Below are 18,680 nucleotides of genomic sequence, written 5' to 3'. Positions count from 1 at the left end.
ATTAGATATTCCTACTTCACTTTATCTAGTATATTGCATGACAATGTGGGCTCCCAGATGCCAATATATTCTCAATGATGTGGAGCGCAGTGTACAGTATATTTCACAAGCTGGTAATCTGGTGATGTAGTATACTGATGAGTTCCTCTGCCTTTGGAACAACAATCAGGTATTATTGGAGAGCTTCATTAGCACATAAAGGTTATTCATTACACAGTATATTAGAAGCGATAACATTTTCCAATATAGTTTCTGTATCAATTTCTCCCAGTTTTCATGCTCTTTGCTGACTGTCATTCAGTAGGAACATCCATTGTTTATTACTAGAGGTTGAAAATCTGTCCTTATATTTGTGAAACAAAAGCTGGTGTCCTGGCGCAACTCTCCAACGAAAGTCGTAAAGCAATGGGATGAAATATCCAACTTCTCTTTTATTTAGTAAAATTAAAACCCAGCAAAAGATATGTGTCTTGGGGTGAACCCCTTCATTAGTCAAGCTTGGAGAGACATCACTTTTGGGGTATGGGAGGTATGAAGCCAAAAGTGCTGGTGACAACCGTGAGCAGAGGTTAACAGGGCTGTGATACCAGAGGAGAAGTGATATGACAACTCTGTTCGTCTCTGCTGCACAGGAAAACTATCAGCCGCTCAAACTAGCAATTTTTAAAGATAGTTGTCCCATGCAAACACAGGAGCCTACTGGGTACTGAGCTAGAAATAGTACTAGTCACTGACTGATATAAAACTACTTCTTGTCCAGTGTAAACAGGCAGTCTTCACACCGAATGGAGGCGGGCGGCCAGAAGAGATCTCCAGCGCACACCGGCTGCATTCATCCATCACATGGCCAGATGTTTATCCACTGGAAGCAAACAATGAAAGTTCAAACAGAATGGCTTTAAACAGAGATCTTCAAAGCTCTGAGAAACTGATATAGAAAGTTTATTGGAGCGCTCTAACTTTTCACAATATACACTGCATAACCTTTATTTGCTGTAACTGTAATCCCCTTTAAAGATAATGCATCTAACTGAGTGCAAGAAACAACGGAGATCAAGGCCAGAAACTACAAGAGGGGTGAGACTCTCCCATGTATTTCGTTTAACCCCTTAACAACCGGGCCATAGCCTTTTTACGTCCTCCCGAAGTGGGATTTATTCTCTGAGGACGTAAAAACATGTGTCCTGCAGAGAATAAAGCCCCTCGGGCTCTGGACGTGACAGCTCCATGCTGTTGGTGCCCGCAGGTAGCCCACAGTATGGAGCTGTCATCCCAGGCTGTGGGGACCTCTCCCCCCCCCCCCCCCCTGGAAATGCGATCGGCGCTATCCAATGGATAGCGCCGATTGCATAAAAGTTAAAAAAAGTTTAAAAAAAGTTAAAGATTCAGCTGCCCTGATGGATCGTTATCCAAAGGATAAGGGCGATCATGGAAAAGTGAATAAAGATGTTTAAAAAAAAAAGTTTCACCTCCCCTCATGGATCGGATCCATGAGGGGAGGTGAAAATACTCACCCCGCTTCCTCCATGTCCTCCGACCGGTCTCGGGACCCCCCGCTGGCTCCTGCGCATGCGCCGATGTGGCGCGCATGCGCAGAAGGCCGGCGAGCCAGGCAAATTCGAAATCTCCCTGCACCCAGCTGTCACAGATAGCCGAGAACAGGGAGATATGACTGGGGACCGTTGTATGCAGTTTCCAGTCATATGATCACCGTTATCCATCGGATAACGGTGATCATATAAAGGTAAAAAGTAAAAAAAAAAAAGCCAAGTTAAAAAAAGTTTAAAAAGTTAAAGTTTTATCTCGTATCCGTAAGGGGGGATGAAATTACGTACCCAAGGTCCCCAGATTTGTTCCCTGATGGGATGTTCATCTGCAGACCTTACCCCAGCTTCGGCGCATGCGCCCGTCAGCATGATGGCGGACGCATGCGTAAAAGTGAAATATTGCCCAAGAAATTTAAAATCTCCCTGCTCCTGGCTACCTAAGGTAGCCAAGAGCCTGGAGATGTCACAGGGAGCCGCGGTATGCGGTTACTGGTCATGTGATCGCCATTATCCAATGCATAATGGCGATCACGTAAAAGTTCCTAAAAAAGTGGCTTTTCATCTCCCCTAACTGATGCGATCGGTGAGAGGAGATGAATCATCTTCTCGGAGGCTTTCGTATTTGAATCCAGATGCGATTATCCTCCATGGACCCTTCCGGCTGCTGCGCATGCGCCCGCCGGCAAAATGCCGGACACATTCGCAGGAGAGCCCAGGAAATTTTAAATCTCCTTGCTCCCAGCGACCAACAGTCGCTGTGTGCTTGGAGCAGTGACCGGAGGCCTCGTTGAGCGGTCCCCGGTCACATGATAAATTAGCGATATAACATTAGGCCGGTCACACATGACCAGAGAGGAATTACGGGTTCTGCATGCACTTGATCAGCGGTAATCCACGGATCAATCGCATGCATTGGATTACACAATTCCCCCCAATTAGCGGGTCGGAATTATGGAATCCACTCGCAGAAACAGAACACGGCATGCTATATTTTACCGCGGATATCTGCGACCTAGAGCCTATTGTGCTCTATGACCGCAGATCTACTTGCAGCCCATGTGCAAATACATTGTGTACGGGCTGCGGGTACCTGTGTCATCTCTAAGCGACGGTGCGGGAAATATAAACAACGGTGTACTGCGCATGACCGCCTGTGTGAATAGGCAGTTATGCGCAGTACATTACGTGGCCGTATACAGGGTTACAGCCGGGCTCACAGATGGGATCAGCTGCGGGCCTCCGCAAGCGGATTCTGCATACAGCCGTGTGAGCCCGGCGTTATTCAGACCGCTACCTGTAATCCGTAATTTACAAGAAGCCCCGGGAACGCTCGCCTTCATGCAGTTCCAGGAGCAGCTTGTTGAGCGCCTTCTCTGTGAGACCGTTGCACCGCAGCAAGATCACAAAGCCTCACAGAGCGCCACTTTTTACACCCCATCCCCGCCGCTGAGGTCACAAAATACCCCCCAAAAAGCATGAGAGGAGGGGGAATACCCGGTTTTCTTGCCCAATGTGCCCAACCCAACGAGCCTCCGTAATTACCCGTCTTCGGACATAAAACGCAGTTTATATTATTACCTTTATCTAATATTTAGGGAATGATAAAAAAAATGGGGATGGCGGGGGAGATTATTTTTAGGAAGACAATTTTTTTCTGTATAAGTGGGCAATGGGGCCTGGAATTTATTCAGTTCTGCCCTGAAATCCAGCGGGCATTCCCTCCATTATGGGCCTAGCCATGTGTCCTGTAAGTAGGGCCACAATGGGTATGTTTCTAAACACGGGACAAATGGGGGTATCCATTTTGGGGTGAATGTCTTCATTCCTATGTACACTGTACAAAAAACAGTTTTTAAATTGACAAATTTGCCAAAAAAATGAAAATTGTAATTTTTTCCTTCTGCTTTGCTTAGATTCATTCAAATACTGTGGGGTCAAAATACGCAGTACACCCCTAGATGAATTCGTTAAGGGGTCTAGTTTTCAAAATGGGGTAACTTGTGGGGGTTCTCTATCATTTTGGCCACTCAATAGCTCTACAAGTGGGCAATGGGCCCTGAAATCCAACGGGTGCTCCTTCCATTATAGGCCTAGCCATGTTTCCTTTAAGTAGATTAGGGCCACAATGGGTATGTTTCTGAACACGGGACAAACGGGGGTATCCATTTTGGGGTGAACGTCTTCATTCCTATGTACACTGTACAAAAAAACCTGTTTTTAAATTGACACAATTGCCAAAAAAATGAAATTCATAATTTTTTCCTTCTGCTTGGCTTAGATTCATTCAAAAACTGTGAAGTCAAAAAAGTCATTGTACCCCTAGATAAATTCATTGAGGGGTCTACTTTTCAAAAACTTTGTGGGGGTTCTCCATCGTTTTAGTCACTCAATGGCTCTACAAGTGGGCAATGGGGACTAAATCTCCTTCAAGCAAAATTTCTGTTCCGAAAGCCACCGGTTGCTTCTTTCATTTTGGTCCACATTGTGCATACAGACGTAATACTAGGGTCACAATGGGTATGTTTCTGAGCACAGGACAAACAGGGGTACCCATTTTGAGGTGCAAGTCTTCATTCATATATGTGTTGTGCAAAAAAAAAACTGCTTTTGAAATGACAGAATTACCATAAGATTAGGGCCACAATGGGTATGTTTCTGAGCACAGGACAAACAGGGGTATCCATTCTGGGGTGCAAATCCTCATTTTCATGTGTACTATAGAAAAAAGTCCTGTCTTTAAAATGACGTATTTGCAAAAATATGAAATGTTAGTTTTTCTGTTCTAAATTGCATTGACTCCTAAAAAAAACTGTAGGGTTAAAACACTCATGACACCCCTCAGTGAATACGTTAAGGGGTGTAATTTTAAAATGGGGTCATTTGTGGGGGTATCTATTATTCTGACACTCATGAGCCTTTCCAATCTTGGCTTGGTGTAGGAAAACAAATTGTTTCTCAAAATGCTGAAAAGTAATATTAAATTTGTACGTCTCCTAAATGGTTAAAAAAAAACGAAAGTTTTTCTAATGTGCGCCCAAAATAAAGTAAACGGATGGAAATATATATCTTAGCAAAAATTTCTATATTATGTTTGCACATATTTGAGATATTGCAGTTGGAAATGTGAAAAAATGACGATTTTTTTCAAAATTTTCCCAATTTTGGCGGTTTTAATAAATAAACACAAATTCTATCGGTCTATTTTTACCGCCTAAATGAAGTACAACATGTGGCGAAAAAACAATGTCAGAATCACTTGGATATGCAAAACCTTTCTGGTGTTTTTCCATGCTAAAGTGACACGTGTCAGATTTGCAAAATTTGGCCTGGTCATTAAGGCGCACACAGGCTTGGTCACTAAGGGGTTAAACTTTTGAATATTTTTTTTCTGCCCATTGTTTAGAGAATGCACTCGAACTGTTTAGACCGTATCAACAGTCAATAGCGTTTCCAGTCTCCTAAAGTTTAAGGACAAAGTGAGGAAATAGAAATATAAACTACTCCTGGTGCTGCTGAGTCTAAGGACTCATACCCACTGGCGCATGCCAATATGTACACAGCCAAAGCGTTCTGCTAGCACAGAGCCGGAAGAGACCGCATATAGGCTGAGTATGGCACTGCGCATGCCTTGGAATCTGATTTCATGGAAATGCGCAGTGTGATTTTTTTTTCTTATTCTCCGTTTTCTTCAGAGCGGGATGCGTACTAACAGCGCATCATATGCAGCCCATAGAAGGACTGCGTACCATACGCAGAGAAAACCAGCATGCTGCAATTTCTTTCTCTAGCATATGCATACGCTGTATCTACACGCTGGTGTGCATTGAAGAATGAAAGTCCATTGACTTCCATTGCTGCCATTCACCGCATGATATGTGGTGAAAAAACGCCCATGGACATGAGCCCTAAGACCAGGCTCACTTACGGTGGATTTGCCAAGGAATTTCCCTGCAGAATTTTGCTGTGGGAAATCCGCCTGCGGACGCTAATCCCATAATTAGCCGGCCATGTCGACGAGATTTGTCAAAAATCTCATCCACACGGGGCGGACAATCCGTCGCTGCAGAGCCAGCGTTAGCTGGCGCTGCGGCGCGCATTCCCAGGACGCAGCATGTCTATTCTTTTTTTTTCCATTGCGGCTTTGCTTCTTGCCGTGGGTTTTGAAGCTGCTGTTATTCTGCGTAAATTTTGTGTTTTTTCGCTACGGCAAAACCGCAAGATTTCCACTGGGAATACGTCCCATGTGACCCCAGCCTTAGAGTTTTGACATTATAACATTTTTGTTATTAGAACCTGCCATCAACTGTCATACTACACCGAACATAAAGTTGTGTCCTTTTCCTTAACGACCTGCCGATTTGCTTCCTTAAAGGGGGACATAAAAAACAGACCTAAAATTAAGTGTTAAATAAAATTGAATACTCACCTATCTCGGCGGCTCCCCGTTCCAGTGCTGCTGCTACACCCGGGTTCCGTGAGGTGCATAACGGGGCTGCTGCGCTGTACAGAGAGCCACGGGATAGGTGAATATTCAATTTTATTTCATTTTAAGGGTTCGTTCACAGCAGCATTTGGGAATTCTGTTTTCCTGCTCCATACGGGGAACACAGAAAACAGCATCCTCTGGCCAAACGGATCTGTCTTATGATGGAACTGAAGGGTGCAGACAAGAAAGACCCTTGTTGACTATAATGGGGTTCGTTCAATTTCCAGCCAGCAGCCTGGAATTTACAGGATGTAAAATAGCAACGGAGGTTCTGAATGGAACCTCCAATGCTGATGTGATGGAGCCCTAGGCCTGTTTTACTATTTTCTATGTCCTGGAAAACCCCTTAAATTTACCTCCTGACATCCCTTCCAACTCATTGTAGACTTGTGTAGCGTCTGAGTACAAATATGAGCCTTTGTTCCCTTTTTGTGTCCACAAAAGAGGTTAAACAGCCTACCCCTCATAACTCATCAAGGGGATGCCCACCCAGTACAATCCCCTACTCAGCGGTTTGAAACCCAATTGAACAGCTGTAGTGGCCTGAGGCAGCTTCTGGCACATCACCTCTGTAGTCAATATATACTTACAACTAAGTCCGCCAGAGCAAGTAGATCACCAGGACAAGCCCATGGCCAAAACAAGTTGATGAAATGACAAATGCTGAAAATTAAAAATATGGTCATTTTTATACTACTAGTTTGACCAGATGTTCAGTACACGAACATGAAATGTTTCCTGAGTGGTGGTTGTGAACTTCTAAATCTGCTTGGTTAGGTGATTATTTATAGGAATAGATAGAGGGTTAATGCTTGATCTATGAGAAGCCGCAGCTAGTCCGGAGCAGGTCCTCCCCCTTGTCTCCAATCTCCCCCCTTCCCTTTGTTTTTCTCTTCATCTAACTCTCAAGGCCAAAAGATTAGAGTGAAGAACAATAGCTTTGTTTGCTTTAACAGTATAGAACCCTGGACAATAATTAAGTTTGTTTGAATAGAATAGAACCCGTAATGAATCGAATGAATCTTACTGTTTTTGCTGTTCTTTGTGTAAATGTCAGTTCTGTGATTGGTTGGACATGTGCATAATTGCTAAATGTGTGTTCCTTTAATGGGAAAATATTAGTTTTACAAAGTGGTTGTTGTGGAATCTGGTGTACATCTCTAGTATTACAAGCAGTTAAAGTTTGACTGATTCCAGGGAGGGGTGGGAGTGATTGAATGCATTTGTTTGCAAGATGAGGACAGTTGCATCATACGCGTTACGTCCTGTGTGAACTCTTACTAACATTTGAATGAGAGAGACAGACTTGACCGCATGGATGGATGAGAGTTAATGACCCGTGTTCAGACTGTGATGAATGTAGGATGTGTGGTGCAGGTATTGACTGGGGATACAAGTTTTTCTCCCCCCTCTGCATATGCAGACTGTAAATTTCCAATGTGGATAGATGTTTGTAGAATATTCTGCCCTGATGTAATTCATGTCTCTGTTATTGGTACTGATATCTTACAGGCCTTATCTGCATCCATCAAATTCTCACCAGATGGATCAGTACGGGTTGAGACCTCAGGTGCCAGTTCAGAAGAGTCTTGTAAACTAACTGCTCCAACAAACACCCCTCTTTTTCCAGTCCAGAAAAAACGCTGAAGGGTCAGCCAGGCGCCTACCACATGTAGTCGCTGTGTGCTGTCGGCGCTGTGTGATGTAGGCACTGTGTGCTGATGAGGTGTCAGTCAGACACCTACGGCATGTCGGTGCTGTGTGCTGATGATTTGGAAGCCTGCCAACAGGCCACAATTTCACTGTTAATTTTTCTTGCAGAAAATGTCTGTAAAGCCTCTAAGGACAAACTCTAGTCCTGCAAAATAAAGGTTGTTCTCCTGGGTCATTGTTTAGGCCAAGGAACTGGACATCTGACATAGGAACAAAAGGCTGCTGCCCAGGCCATACCTGTACCTACATCTGTTGCCAAACTCCGCACCTTTCTGGGCCTTGTTTCATACTGCTGCCCATGGATCCACTCGGTTTCCTCTCTCATGCAATCACTCTATGACTGTCTTTCAATCATTCTTTTCTCTCTTACCCCTGAAGCAGCTCTCTAGTCTTGGGTATTCCCAACTACACTTTACCCTTTACTCTTTTCTGTACTGAACTTTCTAGCCATGTGACGGCAGTGTTGACACAAAAGCACGGAGGACAACCACGGCCACTTGGATACTACTCCATGAGGGTGGATCCAGTGGCTCGAGGAGCTCCCTCATGTGTTTGTGCGGTGGCAGCAGTACAGGCAATGGTTGACAAACCTTCTGAGTTGGTATTGGACTACACCCCCCATTCCTTAGTGGTCCTCACCCCTCATACTCACGCAAGTGCAACCCAAGCACTTATCTCTGGCCTGTCAGATCCAGCTACAGATCCTGCTCTTTTCATTCTTTCCAATGTTGCTACTACTTTGAACCTGGCTACTCTTTTTTAATTGAGTATCCTGGTTCACAGGGGGGAGGAGAAGGCATAGGTGATCTAGGTATTGCAGATCAGCTATTTTTAAATTGTTTGCAACAAGGTTCTGATCTATTTGAAATAGAATATCAGCCTGATTGTTTAGCATTGATGCAACAAGAAAATGTAAGTTTTAAGAGGTTACTGAAGCCCATGTTAACAATGCATATTTTGAGTTGTTTTTTATAGATGGTCCCAGGGTGAGGATGGACGACTCCACACTGGATATGCAGTGGTCACACAACAAGATGTCCTAAAAGCAGAAGCTCTGCCTCCGCATGTTTCAGGACAAGAAGCGGAACTAAAGGCCCTCACTGAGGCGGGTAGAGTGGTAGAAGGTAAGACGGCAAACATTTACACTGACTCCCGGTATGCATTTGGCATAGCTCATCATTACGGCCCAATATGGAAAGCCAGACAGTTTTTTACCTCAGCAGGACAGCCAATTATAGAATGGTGCAGCGGTGCAGAGTCTCACGGAGGCCCTACTTCTACCTAACAAAGTGGAAAGCTCACACCAATTCCTACACCGGAGAAGCAAGAGGCAACGTCATCACAGACCACACAGCAAAGGCAACGGTCCTCAAGCCATGGAAGAAAAGAAGAAAAGAAGAATTTGACAAAAACTTTGGACATTGACTAAACTTTGGACATTGATAAAAACTTGGACTTTGATATGCTAAAGACTTTACAGTTACAAGCCAGCAAGGAAGAAAAAGACAAATGGACTAAATATGGGAGCAACAGAAACAAGACGGTGTATGGCGAACAGTCAACAGAACTTGCCTACCACGGTCCCTGTGCCCCATGATGGCCCAGCTGACGCACGGAAAGACGCACCTCTCAAAGCAGCAATGATTTCGGCGCTTGAACGAGGACGGGTGGCTCCTGGGTTTTCTGTAGCTGCTGCATCATTTGTCCAATTTTGCATGATCTTTGCCGTAAGCAGCAGGGCAGAAGTAAATTTGGCACATAACGCTTGCCTAGACCACTCTGCCCATTTCAGGGATTGCAAATTGGCTAAATTCAGCTCCCACTTGTTGGGAAGTATGAATATGTGCTTGTTGTTGATTTCTTTTCAGGTTGGAGATCTACCCTGTTACCAAAGTAAATAAGCAGGTAACCGCACAGAAGCTCATGAATGAGGTAATCCGCAGATACGGGGTACCGGAAGTGATTGAGTCAAACAAAGGTACACACTTCACAGGTGAAATAATGCAATACATCATGTCTGCTTTGGGTATATCCCAGGCTTTTCACACACCCTACCATCCACTGAGTAGTGGGAAAGTAGATCCATGGGCAATGAAGGAAACGGGCAAATCTTAAATTGAGTGTCTTCCATTAGTTTTTCTTTTTTCTCCGGAGGATACATGCCACAGTAGCCAAAGTTTGGGAAATTATTCTCTTGTTAATTTTGTCATAGGTCTCTCCAAGGAATTGTCAATAACGCATTCTGTGGTCTCTGCTTCTCTCTCAGGTCCTACAGACGAGCGTCACAATCTGAAACCAGGTGGCAGGTTTGATCCACATGTGTATATATATAGATGCAATCAGAGTGCCAAGGGGGGGTGCCAGATGAGTTTAAAGCCAGATATCAAGTTAAGGCCGGATTTGAGTCCCTGTTTGGAATAGTAACCATCAATAAGAATGTTGATATATATTACAACCAACAAAGGTTCGTGAACTATACAAGAGATGCACTTCAAGGGCTTGCTGATCAATTAGGCCCCACAGCCACCATGACTTTCCAGAACCGAATGGCTCTGGATATGATACTAGCCGAGAAAGGTGGTGTTTGTAAAATGATTGGTGAAACTTGCTGTACGAATATTCCAGATAACACAGGCCCCATAGGTAAAGTGACTATTGCAATAAAGAAATTGGCCACATTGTCAGAAGAGCTGAAGCGTAATTCTGGGATAACTAACCCCTGGGATGAGTGGTTTGTATGGACCGAACAATGGAAACAATTCCTAATGCAGATAGGAATAGGAATTCTGGTTACTCTTATCATACTCCTGCTACTTTCTGTCTGTATTGTACCCTGCATAAAACGCTCCTGTGCTAAGCTTACAGATCAGATGGTACCTGTCGCCCCCGTATGCGTAAATGTAGAGACCCCAGGCTATATGCCTATGATACAACAGAGCGATTTGTCCCCTTATGGATCTGTCTCAGCAGAAGCAGGGGTGACCACTCTAGTTTCCCAGCCATTAGAATAGAATAGCATGTGTGTTGTAGATCCCTTCTGTGTCTATTAGGTCTTCGCGTTTAGTTAGTTAGGATTATTTGTCGGGGAAGGGATTAGCCCTTGGACAGCTGACCAACAATGATAGGTAGGGCATAGATCATAAACTAGAGATAGGGAAAGCAAACCTTACCCCGCCCAGTAGAAGTTATAAGGTATTGTTTATTTTGAGACAGTTTCTAGGGGGGTTTGAGAAGGTACAGGCTCATAATATGGAAGAATGTGTCTCAAAATGGCCGCTAGATACAAAATGGAGCATTAAAAGATGTAAATAAGCTTGTGCGTAGTGAAAGAATAATTCAAGCAGAAATAACTTTAGAGCATGAGATTTGGTGCAATGTCTAATGATTTATTTCTATTCATCTGAGAACATTTGCCTGGTACAGTCGCTATCAGAAGAGACTCCCCCACGTCCTGAGCTTTTGGAAAAGAGCAAATCGTGCTGATAAGACGCTGCGATCATCCAAACTCACAAGGGATAACGTCCGTGAGCAATAAACATTTGAAGGACATTTCACATAGATATTCTCACTACGCTGATTGTTGAACAATGCACGATTCTTGATGTTTTTCTAACCCAATAAGATTAACCCCATGACTAATGACGTATTCCTTTCCTGTATTAGAACTATACTCAGTCAATAAATGCTCAGTGTACGCACGCCTTAAGCAGAGTGAGCTGTATATCTGCCGTGGCTCAACTCTACTTATCTGTGAGAACCAATTAACTATCTTTGTGTAGTTTTTGCCCTCCCTGATGCATCCAGGTACGAACTAATTTGGAACCCAAGACTTGAAAGGTTAATGTGACCGGTCATGTGTAACGGTCCTTAACAATTTAGAGGGTCACTTTGTATTTGGAGCAGATATCCAATATAAAAAGCCTACAGGTCTCTGTCCGTTTGCCTGTTTTTCTCTCTGTTTGACTGTCTTTCTCTATGTCTGTCTGTCTGCCTCTCTCTCATTGTCTCTCTCTCTCTCTCTCTCTCTCTCTCTCTCTGTCTACCCCTTCTCTCTATCTGTCTCTTTCATTGTCTGTCTTTCTCTGTCTGTTTCTGTCTATTTATCTCTCTCTGTTTCTCTTTCTGTCTTGGTATCGCTCTGTCTCTCTGTCTGTCTCTTTCATTCTCTTTCTGTCTCTCACTGTCTCTTTCCTCTCTGTCTCTTGCTCTCTATCACTCTTTTTCTGTCTCTATTGCTCTCTCTCTCTCTCTGTCACTCTCTATCACTTTCTCTGGGTCTCTCTATCACTCTCTCTCTCTCTGTCTTTTTATTGTTCTCGCTGTCTATCACTCTCGTTTTGTCTATCTATCACTCTTGTTCTGTTGGCTATCTCTTTCTCTGTCTATCGCTTTTTCTCTGTCTGTTTCTCTCTGTCTCACTATTGCTATCTCTCTATTTGTCTCATTATCGCTCTCTCTGTCTGTCTATCGCTCTCTGTCTCTCTACGCTCTCTTTCTCTGTGTTTCTCTGTCTCTCTATCGCTACCTCTGTTTCTCTATCATTCTCTCTTTCTCTCTGTCTCTCTATTGCTCTCTCTCTCTCTGTTTCTCTATCACTCTCTGTTTCTCTATCACTCTCTGTTTCTCTATCACTCTCTCTCTCTGTCTCTCTAGTGCTCTCTCTCTCTCTATCACTCTGTCTGTCTCTCTATTGCTCTCTCTCTCTATCACTCTCTTTCTTTGTCTCTCTATTGCTCTCTCTCTTTCGCTCTCTTTCTCTGTCTCTCTATCACTTTCACTGTGTTTTTATCGCTCTCTCACTGTCATACACCAAAGTTACAGCAAAGGGGTCAAAGTGCGGTGCAAGAAAAAGCATGTAGGCTTATTTATATTATTTGCAGTATTATTATTCTTTTACTGGGACTCTTCAAAACTTTTAATTGCTAGCCTATTCTTGGAGTTTGCTACTCCTGAGACCCCCACTGACTAATAAAACAAAAGGGACTGCAATACTTTGCAGGTGTGCAGCATTCACTTTATTGTTTATCTAGACACAGCACAGTACAGTATGAGAGTCTGATACTGCTGCTCAGTCCTATTGTTTTCAATGAGCTGAGCTACAGTACCAGCCACAGCCACATCTCTATATATGGCACTGTGCATGCTAATGAGGGGGCAGACTACAATACAGGAAGTTGCTTATTATATATTTACTTAAATATTCGTTAACATGACTGCAAAACTGATGTAAAGCTCATCCTATATCTAGTCGTATCTGGAAACCTCTTGGATGACATTGAGAAAAACAGTAGTGACGTATTGTAAATCTAATTCCATATGGTTTACATTAACTCTACTGTATTGACACTGACTTCTGCAAGGCAACAGCTTAAAATCGGATTCAGAATCAATAACATTTTTTCTGGGTTTAGCATAGTATGCTTTACATCAGGATTAATGTCAACACATATGGCACAAATAATATCTGATCGTCAGCAGATGCCATGTATCAGATTCTATATACAAATATTACATTTTATGTCATTTTTAGTCAGTTTTGATAGCTGGTATGGCTAAAAAGCCTCCTGTAAAAGAAACCTGAGCCTGTTTCTGGCAATGCTATATTTTCCATAGCACAGCTGTATAAGAGACTACATTACTCTCAATATCCATAGAGTTCAGTTCCCAATAGAATGAGAATCATACTGCACATTGGAATTTTTCTCCTACAGCGACATAGCTGAAATAACATGGAGATTTATTTTCTAAAGGTATGTAACGTGACCAGGAACATATGCGACTCCATAGCAAAAGTGAGAATTCTACCTCCCTCCCAAAAAAAAAAATCAGACAGCAGATACCTATAAGACAGCTTTATAACACAGCAGAATTAGATATGGAGGCTCCACTCTGAGATACCTCTAAATCATGCATTCACCAATGCAGTTACCTGCAGTAATCACTGGTGACATATTATCTCATTGGAGTTGTGAACTTTCCTTTTTTTTCTCTAATTAGGCCCAGACCACCATGAAGACTTTTTCCAGCCACAATTCATCTCTGCACAATCTCCTGATCCTGCCACTACCTCCAATACCCTTCGCAGTACCCTCAGCCTTTTGTACCAGTGACCCATCATTCACCCTACAAAGTATTAATGCCTTCTCCATGGTCTCACAAAGTTATAGTGCCACCTCAGTAGCCCCACAATGTGATAATATCCTTTCTCTGGCCCTAAAAAATTACAGTGTAGCCTCTGATTTCCCAAATAATCATAATGCCCTCCCTTCCCCGGACCCACAAAGATATAATGCCCCCTCTGTGCCCCTAGCAGTCCTTAGCCCCCTAAAACTCTGGAGAAGAACTGCCAGATAGGCTTGATAGCTCTAGATTATTGCCAGTCTAGACCCTGCATAAGACAGCAGGGGAAAACAAGATAAATGGAGGCTGTGACAGATGCCCAACAGTGTCACTTGTGAACAGTAAGATATTACAGTACTCATTAAATGTGTTTGTAAGGAGAAGCTCATGGTGTATAGCTTTAAGAGATGCCTGTAATGGATGCCATACGGTTGCATTCATCACCATAGGCCTCCATATTTAAAGAAATTGTTTTTTTACTGGATTCTTCTGGAATGAAATTCTAATCAAGTTATATAGTACAGGAATAAACTTATTTAACTTCCTGGTAATCAAGTCCCAACACTCTACTGTATGATGATATTTTAGTCTTATAACTTAAAGGGGTAGTCCACCTCATGATAGGTCATCAATAGCTCACTGGTGGGGTTCCACCAGCTGTTTGCCGGTATTAGTGCACCAGTGCAGAAAGCTGATGTATGCCAGAAACCTACAGCTATGTACACTGTGCAGTGGCATATCATGGTAGTACAATCACAGTTCCCATTAAAGTGACCTCTGCAGATCAGCCATTGAGAATAGGTAATCAATCATTCATAGCCGGAAAACCCTTTTAAGAAACTGTCTCAAAGGGGTAAGATGATGCCAGTTTCATTCTTGATGTGTACATTGTTCTACCATTGCTTTCATTATTTGCTCCATTCCCTAATCTAAGTAAGGCAGAACTCCCGGCTCCCTACTTGCTGAGGCCTACCGGGATATACTCAGCAGCCAATATGAACTCACAGAACTGTGGTGGGAAAATCATAGAATGAGATTTGTATCTTATGGTACATCAGCTTAAATTGCTGATTCTCAGACTTCTTTTGGAACTTGGGGCATAAATGCTGTGAAATGTCCGCTGCCTATAATTCAGTGGCAAATTCTGCAGCATTTCCGCATAAAAACCTGCATCAAAATCTGCACCCTAGGATTTTCACTAGGAATCAACTGAGTATCCCCACTGATTTTAGTAGCTACATTGTTCTCCCTCACCACAGAATATATGACGCTGTCAGCACACGGCAGCACAAACCCTCTTGGCAGCCTTAAAGGGGTTGTCTCGCGAAAGCAAGTTGGGTTAAGCACTTCTGTATGGCCATATTAATGCACTTTGTAATATACATCGTGCATTAAATATGAGCCATACAGAAGTTATTCACTTACCTTCCTGCGCTGGCGTCCCCGTCTCCATGGCTCCGTCTAACTTCAGCGTCTAATCGCCCGATTAGACGTGCTTGCGCAGAAAGGTCTTCTGCCTTCGGGTCTGTCCGGCAGCAGCGGCGTTCTGGCTCCGCCCCCTTCTACGCATCATCGCATAGCTCCGCCCTGTCACGTGTGCCGATTTCAGCCAATCAGGAGGCTGGAATCGGCACACGTGACGGGGGCAGAGCTACGCGATGACGCGTAGAAGGGGGCGGAGCCAGAACGCCATTCGTGCCAGACCGAGCCGAAGGCAGAAGACCCTTCTGCACAAGCGCGTCTAATCGGGCGATTGGACGCTGAAGTTAGACGGAGCCATGGAGACGGGGACGCCAGCGCAGGGAAGGTAAGTGAATAACTTCTGTATGGCTCATATTTAATGCACGATGTATATTACAAAGTGCATTAATATGGCCATACAGAAGTGCTGAACCCCACTTGCTTTCGCGAGACAACCCCTTTAAGTGAGTGCCAAGCTGCTGGTCAGGTGACCCGGAAGTGCAATCACCTGACCAGCGGCTCAGAGCTCACTGGAGGCTGCTGGCGGGCTTGTGCCAGTGTGTGCTGACTGCGCCATATATTCCGAGTTGAGTGGGAGCAATGTAGCTACTAAAATCAGCTGCAGATATGCGATATATTCCTGGTCAATATCAGCACCCATGGTGCAGGTTTTTATGCAGAGCTTTCCATGGAATTTTCCGCAATGGACATTTCATAGTGTTTCCGCCCTGTGAGAACATACCATGAGACTACTGTAGTGGCAGTGACCAATCATAGCTGTATCCAAATGTGTCAGGACTACAAAGTAAGCAGCTAGCACAAAATAAAGAGATGGTCATCATCATCCATAGGTGAGTAGCTCAAAAAGTGTACTCAAACTTCTAGGTGACTTTGCTGAATAAGCTTTTGTGAACAATTTAGGGAGAAGGGGGAAGGTAGCCTGATAGCTCCATTTAAAGAGGTTGTGTCAAGAGCATAACCACTTGTTCATATGCCCTATTAGTTGGCACAATCCGTTTAAGGCACTATACACCTTTGAACAGGTAAAGTTTCAAACCCCAGTAATCTGATGTCAGAGTTCAGTGAAGGCTGCAGTCATATCTGTATTCGAGTTTCAATTTGGGTTTCTCTTTTCCTGATCTGTAGAGAATCCCTACCTTAACGGATTCATCCTATGACTGAATCAAAAAGCGCCTGAATCAAAAAGCGCCCACCGGCCCCTGTTGACTTCAATAGGGCTTTGACTTCCGTTATGCCTTACGGCATTCTACCAGATGGAATAGTGTAGCATGTTGTGCTATTTTGCTGAGATTTCATGCCAAATGGAGCCTCTGAAGCTGATGTGAATGTGACCTAAGCTGTTGGGGGGAGTGTATCTGAAGTCTGATGAATGGTTCCAATGAGGGCTAGAAAATGTTACATGCAGTTTTCTGCTATAGAATAATCTATAATCCAGGATTAGTCTGAAATTTTAGAACTGCAGTTCAACTAGAATTCACTTACAAAGTGCCTCAACAGTGGAGCTTTATTTTAGCAATGTTGAATAAGACTCAAAATACTATTGTGTCTGTTTCTTATCAGTCCGATATATTTCATTAGTATTTCTTTGAGGCACACAAGTGGTTAATAACTCACAGAAACACTGCAGATTATCCAAATTTGTTATACAATAATTTCGTCTCAGGATGACTCATAATGTCCAGGTCTTCTTCAAGTCCATTATTCTTCTGAAGACAGTAGATAGATTTGGAATGCTCCGTCCGCCCCCAGTGTCTCCCCATCCTCCTCTATGGTCTCAGTTTCCATCCACAAGGTTCTGGAGCAGCCTGTGGCTTTGGTCCAGCAGCCAGCTGCAAAACATCAGACTGACACATAGTGAAAGAAAAGGGGGGAAGGAAGATAAGTTCTTCCTAAGGATGCAGCTAAGTTCATGAACACAGTAACATGAGGGTTACTCTACCATCTGAACATGACGTTGCTTATAAACACCTTCTTTAGCTGGATTGACTCCCTTTTTATCATGGGATAATGGTAGCTATGGGATATTCCTTACTGATAAGTAATAAAGGGGTATTCCCATCCCAGGAGTCCTATTTCAATGTGTTTGAAATTGCAAAGCAATGCCCTCACTCAGAAAGTGTTTATTTCCAAAATGCTCCGTTCTCCAGATATTGCAGCTTTTGATTCCTCTGTCCCTCTGGTTGTTTACTGATCATTGCAAGGGAAACAGACCACCTCTTCTAAATCTGATGGCCAGGACCTCAGGAGAGCATGTGCACCAGCTTTTGGCCCGGCCACCAACTACCGCTGTACTTTACCATTTCTTTCCATAGAACAGGTGGTCGGTTTCTCTGGCAACAAGCAATAAACAACAGGAGGGCAGAGGAATCAATAGCTGCTATATCAGAAGAATGGAGGATTTTGAAAATAAACACCTTTTGGGTGAATACATTGTTTCGCGATTTCAAACACATTGAAATAGTATTCCTGAAATGTGAATACCCCTTTAAGGGCTCAAATAGATGAGTATGATACACCGTGATTATCCCAAGCGCATAATGAGGAGAATAGAACCCATCGATTTCAATGGTTTATTTCCCATTTTTACTTTTTGTGCCCGTTGTTATCGGAGGCACAAAAAAAAAAAAAAAAGGACCTGCCCTATCTTGTGCGTGTTTCCGCACCAAAGAACCCCAAAGAGGTTTATGGGAGGTGCGCAAACACGCACATCTTCCCGCGCGGGTATGCGCTAAACGCAGTGCATACCTGCGATCATCAGCACCTTGTAAGGCAATTTAGCCCTTTAAATCAGGCAGGATGATTTCCTGCCCATGTGAACAAGCGCTGCCTGCACAAATATGGTCCATATTTTCACAGGTACAAGCGCTAAATACAGTTGTTCACTTTGCAAAAAAAGTTGTGCACTAATGAGCATATTATGTATCATGTTCATTTGTTTGAGCCCTAAGGGCAATTTCAAACAGCAGTATGCGCAACTACGCTTGCCACTAAGGAGCATAGTTGCACATAAACAAGGGTTTTTTTTTCCCCTTCTCAGGCTTTTCAAACTCAGCGCCATAGCAGTTAATACTATATGCGGGAAAGATAGGGCAAGTCGTATCTTTTGTTGGCCATACAATTAACAGGCAAGAATCGCGATAGTGAAAATGAAACCAGTGAAATCAATTGAGATCAGTGGCGTTACCTCTGCTGGGCACACTACAGCGCCGCTCCACAGGTAGGACGCAAACGTGTCCATTTAAAACTACAAACACGCACATAGAGTACTTGCATGGACCAATTGCATCTCTCCAAGAGGAAGAATGGACAATTGTCCCTAACTGATCAGGGAA

This window comes from Eleutherodactylus coqui, chromosome 8, assembly GCF_035609145.1.
Source record: "Eleutherodactylus coqui strain aEleCoq1 chromosome 8, aEleCoq1.hap1, whole genome shotgun sequence".
In the NCBI taxonomy this organism is placed as follows: domain Eukaryota; kingdom Metazoa; phylum Chordata; class Amphibia; order Anura; family Eleutherodactylidae; genus Eleutherodactylus; species Eleutherodactylus coqui.
The sequence above is the reverse complement of the archived record's forward strand: the minus strand, read 5'-3'. Positions refer to the sequence as shown.